We start from the raw sequence: 7,711 nt of genomic DNA, 5'->3' as shown, positions 1-7,711 counted from the left end.
AGAAAATAGACTTAAAAGGCAACATAGAAAAACAGGGTGTCCTTATAAATTCATTTCCCAAGAAAATGTTAGAACAAAATATGGAAGATTTCTAGGTGCCCCTGAAAATAAAACCTCATAATACATTTTAATTCTGTTCTGGAAGCATGCCCTAATGTATTTATTACGAAGTGGTCACTGAGTTAAATAAACAAATAACTAGAGGAATTCTATTTTTAGGAGTCCGTCTGGTATTGTGGCAATGGTAGCAGATTGGATTACTATATCTTAGCTATGCAAAATGCATCAGTGTGCAAGAGAAAACTGCACTACACCATCGCTGTAAAGTCAGGCTGTTACCTCGAAACTTATATCCTAATTTATTTTTAAACATTCTTAATTTGTAATTAATTTATGAGAATTTATGTAATGATTAAATTATGTACTTTATCTTTTGTAATCATGTTTAGTGGTAGGGGTACAAACAAATCCAGGGACCAAAAAAGAGATTGATCGCTATTTAAGTGACATGTGCAAGGAAGAGTCTTGTGGAGAGGAAAAAAACAGACAATAAAAGGAAAAAAGTAAAGTCAGAATAAAATAAATAAAGAATACAAGAACCAGCAACAAAATACCGAATTTCTGGGTGAGCATGGGGGTGGATGTGATTAGAGGGAGCAGGTGGGGGGAGGTTTAAAAAAGACTTTCTCCTGCAACTGCTAAGAGCTACATCTAGTGGTTTTAGGCAGTACAGACAGTATCACCCACAACCTAATGACAGGAAAGCATTTTGAATTCTGTATTAAGGGGAAATACAAAAATATTCTCCTAGGTAGAACTATGTAATTACCAGCACAGATGCTCCAGTGACACTGATTCTTTTTTTATTTTCCTTCTCTTTTGTTTTTCAGTGTAATTTATGAAAACATCCCTATGAAGGCTGAGAACTCTTCATTGTTAAGTGTTTTGAATTGTATATCTGAAGTCTCATAAACTGCATTTCTGTATTTTCCTTATAAATATGTTATATATTTATATTCTAAATTTTAAATAATAAATACAAAGTTCTAAAATTTACATGTTGTGGAGTGGGATTGAGGGTTTGAACAATTTTCCATGTCTTCATTTGAATTTGATAAAAGAATCAGATCTGGTTAGTGTACCATAAGAATAAAGAAAGAGCAAAACAAAACAAAACAGAAATATCAGAAAAATAACCTTCCATTTTCCAGGCTAATTATCATTTATTTTAGACTTTCCAGAAACTAATAATATTTCCTTCAGTCAAACAAAGGAAAATCTGATACTTTTTAGACAGTGCCACATGTTGATAATTTCAAAGAATGCAACACAAATTCTGTTCCCTTAACCCTGAGCCTTTTCTGAAGAACAGTGCTTGCAAGAATAACGAATAATTTATGGTGGTTTTCACATACACTTACATTTATGATTAAACTAGTCTGAAAAGGAAACAATCTGTTCATAAATCAGAAAAAAATCTACAATTTCATATTAACTGAAATGCGAAGCAACTAGAAAAATCTATCAAGCAAAATCATCTAGTCATCCTTACAGTTAAACATATATGACTCCACTACATAAATAAATAAATAAAGTGGATTCTTCAATCAACTAGCTTTGTTCTGTCTCTAAAATAACAAGAATAGCAGAAGAGCATTTTCAGTTCAGTTGGATTTTTTTAATTCAGAGGTAGTTTCTCAAAAGTCTTGCAAGAAATTTAAATTGCCAACAACTTAGGAGCCAGGTTCTATCATAGATTAGAATATGTCAAGAGATGGTAGAAGGAAAGAAAACACTGAATTTTCTAATTAGAAAAAATTGTGCAGTAAGCAGTCCAAAATTTTTCTCTCAGTAACTCACATTCTTCGGCTGTATGGAAAAATCAAATGGTAATTTTTCATAATGGCTCCCAATCATTTAATATAGGTAGGAAGAAATGACTAAGTGGTGTTTGAAATACATATTATACATTTAATTGCAGATGCAGGTCATATAAACGCATATTAGAGAATACTAATTAACTGTAACTGTTCAGGATACATCTCTTAGTATCACAGTGAAAAATTTAAGGAAAATCTCTGCAAATGATAGTCAAAGAATCAAAAAGGTTTCATTTCTTCTTGGTAATATTCAGAAATAATCCAGAAATATCTAGATATACTGATGTGTAAAGAAAGCTAAGAAAATTATACTAAAGATACTCATGGACATTTTTTTGTTTGTTTAGTCTGAGGACAGGCTGAGAGAGCCAGGGCTGCTCATCCTGGAGAAGAGAAGGGTTTGAGGAGACCTGATAGAGGCCTTTCAGTATCTAAAGGGGAGCTACAGGAAAGAAAGGAACAGACACTTTAGAAGAGCCTGTGGTGACAGGTAAATGGTTTCAAACTAAAAGACAGGAGATTTGGATTGGCTACAAGGAAAGACTTTTAAGAAGAGAGTGGTAAGGCACTGGAAGAGATGTGGTGGATGACCCATCCTTGGAGACATTCAAAGTCAGGCTGGACAGGGCACTGAGCAGTCTGATGTAGTGGGTGTCCCTGTTCATTGCAGGACAGTCAGTCAGACTAGTTGATCTTTAAAGGACCCTTACAGCAAACAATTCCAGATTCTATGACTATTCTTTGATAGGAAGAATGAAGGAGGTACTTTAAGGTAGGCAAGGCAATGCAGTGAAAAATTAAAGGACATATTTTCAAAGATATATTCCAATGATTTTACAGAAAATAAACATAAAATGAATACAAAAAGCATTTGACAACTTTTTTTCACTCACAGTTTTTGAAATGAAAATGAAAGGAGCTTAAAATAAAACGGAAATAAACTTTTTACAGAGTGACAGAAAATGACTGAAAAAATAGTGATTATGACAGAAAAAAAAAAGAAGGAATGGTTTTAAACTAAAGGAGGGAAGATTTAGATTATATGTCAGGGAGGAATCTTTTTTTGAAGAGCGGTGAGGTGCTGGAGCAGATGTCCCAAAAAAGCAGTGGATCTTCCTGGAGGTGATCAAGGTCATGATGGATGGAGCTCTGGGCAAACTGATCTAGAGACTGGCAACTCTGCCCACAGCAGGGAGGTGAAACTAGATGATCTTTAAAGTTGTCAGATCATACCAATCCAACCCAAATTGTTCTTTGAGTCTATGACTCCATGAAAAACAGACTGATGCCTTTGTCTCTCTACACTGGGCAAGCACACAGGGCAGCTTAGCTGTAACAATCTCTAATATTCTGTTACAATAACTATTAGATGTTTGTTCTTATTCCAAGCGTATTTCAAATCTTCTGAACAATAATCTCAAAAATATGTGTTCCCAGTGCCTTCTGTCTTTCATACAAGCTACAGAAAGCCAGGTAGTAGGGCAAGCAATTGTCTCACAAGTGCGGGACATAGTTTAAACAACATTTTCCTTCTTCAGATCAGTGATCATCATCTATCAATGGAATTACTGATAGATTGGTAACATGTTTAAAAATATTTTTATTGAGTATTCTACTGATTTCTTTGCCTTGCTACTCTGGAAAACCTCCCTATAATTCCCGTAGCCGTGAATCTGATATTTCTATTATCTTTTCCCCACATATTTCCACTTAAACCAGAGCTCTAAAACAAACAAACAAACAAACAAACAAACAAAGGAAAATGAAAAAATGAAGGTCCCATTTTCCATAATAAACTAATCTGTTTTAGGTCTTGTCACTCTGACAGTGTCTGGGTACGCTCGTCACTTGTGTGAGGCTGAATTCCTGTCGTATTTATTTGTCATTGTTCTCATGTTACACACAGGGTGGCACCAGAGCTCAAAGTTTTGGAAACAACAGCGGAAAACTCCAGATACCTTTCCTAGCCTCGTGCAAATTTAACATTCGGACCAAGCTAAAAGAATTACAAAATCATTCACAGTGAAAAAAGAAACAGGAGAATATATCTTAGCTGATGAAGAGGATGGATGAGCAAAAACCAACAATTTTAGAAATGTGACATGCTTTACATGTTTAGTGCTTTTTATGAAGCAGTAATAAAATTATTAGCATGATTTGAAAGAATGTTTTTCCAGTACTTTCTAGCTTGAGCAAAAATCCTAGTCTTTTCAAAATTTTTTCCTATTCCACATCACTGGAGATGGAGCATGATTGTACATAGTTACTTTGAATCTGTGTTCTCAGAGCATTTTTATTCTTACAGGCTGACACTACATGATGTTGATAAAATTGACATTCTAGTTCTCCTGTTGTTTTTTGTTTGTTTGTGTGTTTGTTTTGATGGTGATTTAATTGTTATGGTTTTTCTGTGTTCATCTGGTTTTAAATTGTTAGGGTTTTTACCTTTTCTTTTGTCCCACCTCCTTCCCACAAATTACTTTAAAAAAAATGATAATAATGTTTTACCACGCATTTCATTATGGGATTTCCTGTGACAAATTTATGGACATTTTCTTTTCTCTTAATTTAAGCTTTTACTTCTCCTTCATAAGTTTTAAATAGCTGGGCTACAATTTCATTGAAAGTCTTAAGGGAACACAAAAACCCCAGTGCTATTGAAATGGTAATATATGTATTCCAAGAGCACATCTGGCTACCTTCACAATGTAACAGTAGTATCCCCTGTTAATACTAGATTCTTTATTTTTGCAGTCTCTTGTGCATGACTTACCCCACTTCAGAAGAATAGAATTCGTACACTGTGCTGCACTAGCAGCTATATAAATTTCATTACAAGCAAGTTTTCACCCAAACATCTTGAGTACTCTACAGTTCTTTGCAGTCTGAATGCATTTGATATAGTGTGGTGGATGTTTTATTCAGCTTGAGAGAAGTTTCAGAGCAGTCAAAAACACCATTTTGTTTTCTCATCCTTTTTTTTTTCCTTTACCCAATACTTTATTTCTAGTATTGATTAGTAAAGTGGTGGCAGAAAACATGCAAGCAACCCTTGTTGGTAGAACTCTGTGGACTGATCGCACTCCCGAAATTCAATATAATAAGTAGGAACCTACTGAGTGGAGTCCTTAGGCTCTACGTTTCAAATTCATTTGAAGACATTATATGTTAGATTTTGTCCTTTGCTGAATGTGAAAGCAAGAGCAACAACCTCTTTTTACCTATCTTCAGCATAAACTTGTCTGCTTTTAGAAATTCTAACTAAAGTGACTTATATTTAGATCTTCACTTAATTTCCTCTTCTGATGCTTTTAGTAATTTGCTAAGAAAACACTTCCTTATATGTGCCATGTATTGCTCAATTGCTCTCTCTATCCCCACTTGCTTGTGCGTCATAGCTGCTTTGGACAGGGACTGCCTTTCTTAATGACAGGAAATTAAGCCCTTGGGTGTTACATTAATGGGAACACGTATTTATTATTATTTTTTTAAACGAAATATCATTCCCCATCTCCCACTGTGGACATCAGGGAGCCCTTTCACAATGAAATGATTGGTGTAATCAGTCTGTTTCACAAGTATTAACCTAATTTCTATATTTTTTAGTACTTGAAAAAAAATTTTGAATGTAAAGTTGGATGCAAATTTGCCCTGGAAATGAGAATTAGCATCAATATATCATAAACAATAAAGACGCTTGTGAACTGGCCTTATGACAAGAGCATTCTTTTAAAACTTCTCCTTTTTTAAAAAACTTTTGAAAGTAATACTCCCACTGTACAGAAACTTTTGCCTCTTGGATGAAAGTCAAAGGCTAGAAGGATATAACTGACTGCAGCATTAGTTAACCTGATTACTCATTGACATTGCAACTACACAGGCATACTGCAATCTCTCTTCTTCAACAAAAACAGTATTTATGTTTGCAGAAAAAGAACCAAACAGAATATGCTCAAAACAATGCCATTCTTGCCTCCAGTAAGTATACATGTCTTACAGTTAGGAGAGATGTTGGATAATAGTAATGTAATGTAATTATTTCCTTCTGTTCCCTTGATCTTCAAAACTCATATTCAGCTAGCAAGCACTCCTATTTGTAATGTGTTTGACTTCATACTATCTCCTCAGTTGCACCAAATGAGAATTTCAAGTGCTAATTTGTTCATTTATTAAAGCTGAATAGTAAGATCAGGCTCCCAAAGAAGCATGCTACTCTTGAGGTCCATTTGAACTCTGCAAAACAAGAGTGGAAAAAGCCCACTAAAGATAAATACAGATTTTCTATCAGTCTTTAAGCTATACTATTTTTAAAGATACAATAGCTTTTTTTGATGCGTTTTTGCATCTTTTGACTTCTCTGGTGAATGTACATACCATGAGGGTGACAGAGCACTGAAACAGGCTGCCCAGGGAGGTTATGGAGTCTCCTTCTCTGGAGATATTCAAGTCTCGCCTGGACGCCTACCTGTGCGACCTGGTGTAGGGAACCTGCTTTGGCAGGGGAGTTGGTCTCGATGATCTCTAGAGGTCCCTTCCAACCCCTACAATTCTGTGATTCTGTGATACCTCTTGAAAACCAATTCTTTCCTATGTTGATGAAATCAGATTCTAAATTTCTGCAGAGCTGAAACACCTCTCAATTTCAAAATTCCCCATGTATTGCAAAAAGAGTCTCTTGATCAGACCTAATAACTGGCTTCTTACAAGTTAATTAGTTATGACCTAACTACAAACTACATGTTTGCTCTCTTTTTGCAAGGGATGATGAATTTTCTGGATGTCTGCCTCTTGAGAAAGGGAATCTTTTGCAAGTGACATAATCAAAACATACAGAGTGGTTTGTTCTGCTTTCCTCTGGAGCTTGTCAGTTAATAAGTGAAATCTCTTAAACACAATTTGTGTGTGTTGTATGTTTTTCTGTTTTAGTTGACGATTATCATGTTTATTTCCCATAAACTACCTTTGGCCTTATTCTCTCTTTCATTTAGCCTATGAAGACAGTAAGAATTATGACTAGAGTTAACTGTAGTAGTTAAGTAGTTTAAGACACACAGGTATGTGTCTTAAAAAATACATGGTGTATTTTTTTTTTTTTAAGAAAAAGCTCCTCTATGGAAGGCATATCAGAATATTCTATCTAGATCTAGTCATTCTAATATTTTTTCTAGAATAAAATTTCAACTTCTCTAGACACACATTTCTATTATTCTAAATCATTCCAGTGTGAAACTGACAGAAATTGCAATGTTTATCACAGAACAGCCAGGTCTCTGATTTTCCAATATCTAAATCTGCTGTTGCTCTAAAGAATATTTGGAAGCCACTCTAAAGGAGACCACCACCATTTGTATGAAATGAAGAATCAACAAGCCTAATTCCACCAGTGCACCTGGGATCTATAATTATCTCATTAGGGGTCTACAATCTAAATAGTAACACAAAACAGAAAAATAGAGGTAATAATAGCAGGATTTCTGTTTTGGAGATATTATATAAGATCATCAGACAAAAAATGATCATGAGCTATAATTACTTTTTTTTTTTTTCCTTTTTCCAGCATACAATCTATAAGCAATATCTTTAAAGAGCAAGTCAAAGATAACATTTGCTCTTTCGTGTTGTTAACATTTTTATCAAGTCATTTTTAGTTAATTTTTAACATCTGACTTCCATAAATCCCAGCTGAAGTGACAGAAAAAGGTACAAATTCAGCTACAATCTGATATTGTTACATTCTGTTTTGACTATTTAAATTATTTATTTATTTATTTATATGTTATGTACTGCATGTAGACAAATTGATAGTAAATGAAGAAAAAAAGAATCTCAAG

Source organism: Meleagris gallopavo, chromosome Z, assembly GCF_000146605.3.
Source record: "Meleagris gallopavo isolate NT-WF06-2002-E0010 breed Aviagen turkey brand Nicholas breeding stock chromosome Z, Turkey_5.1, whole genome shotgun sequence".
Classification (NCBI taxonomy): Eukaryota; Metazoa; Chordata; class Aves; order Galliformes; family Phasianidae; genus Meleagris; species Meleagris gallopavo.
The sequence above is the reverse complement of the archived record's forward strand: the minus strand, read 5'-3'. Positions refer to the sequence as shown.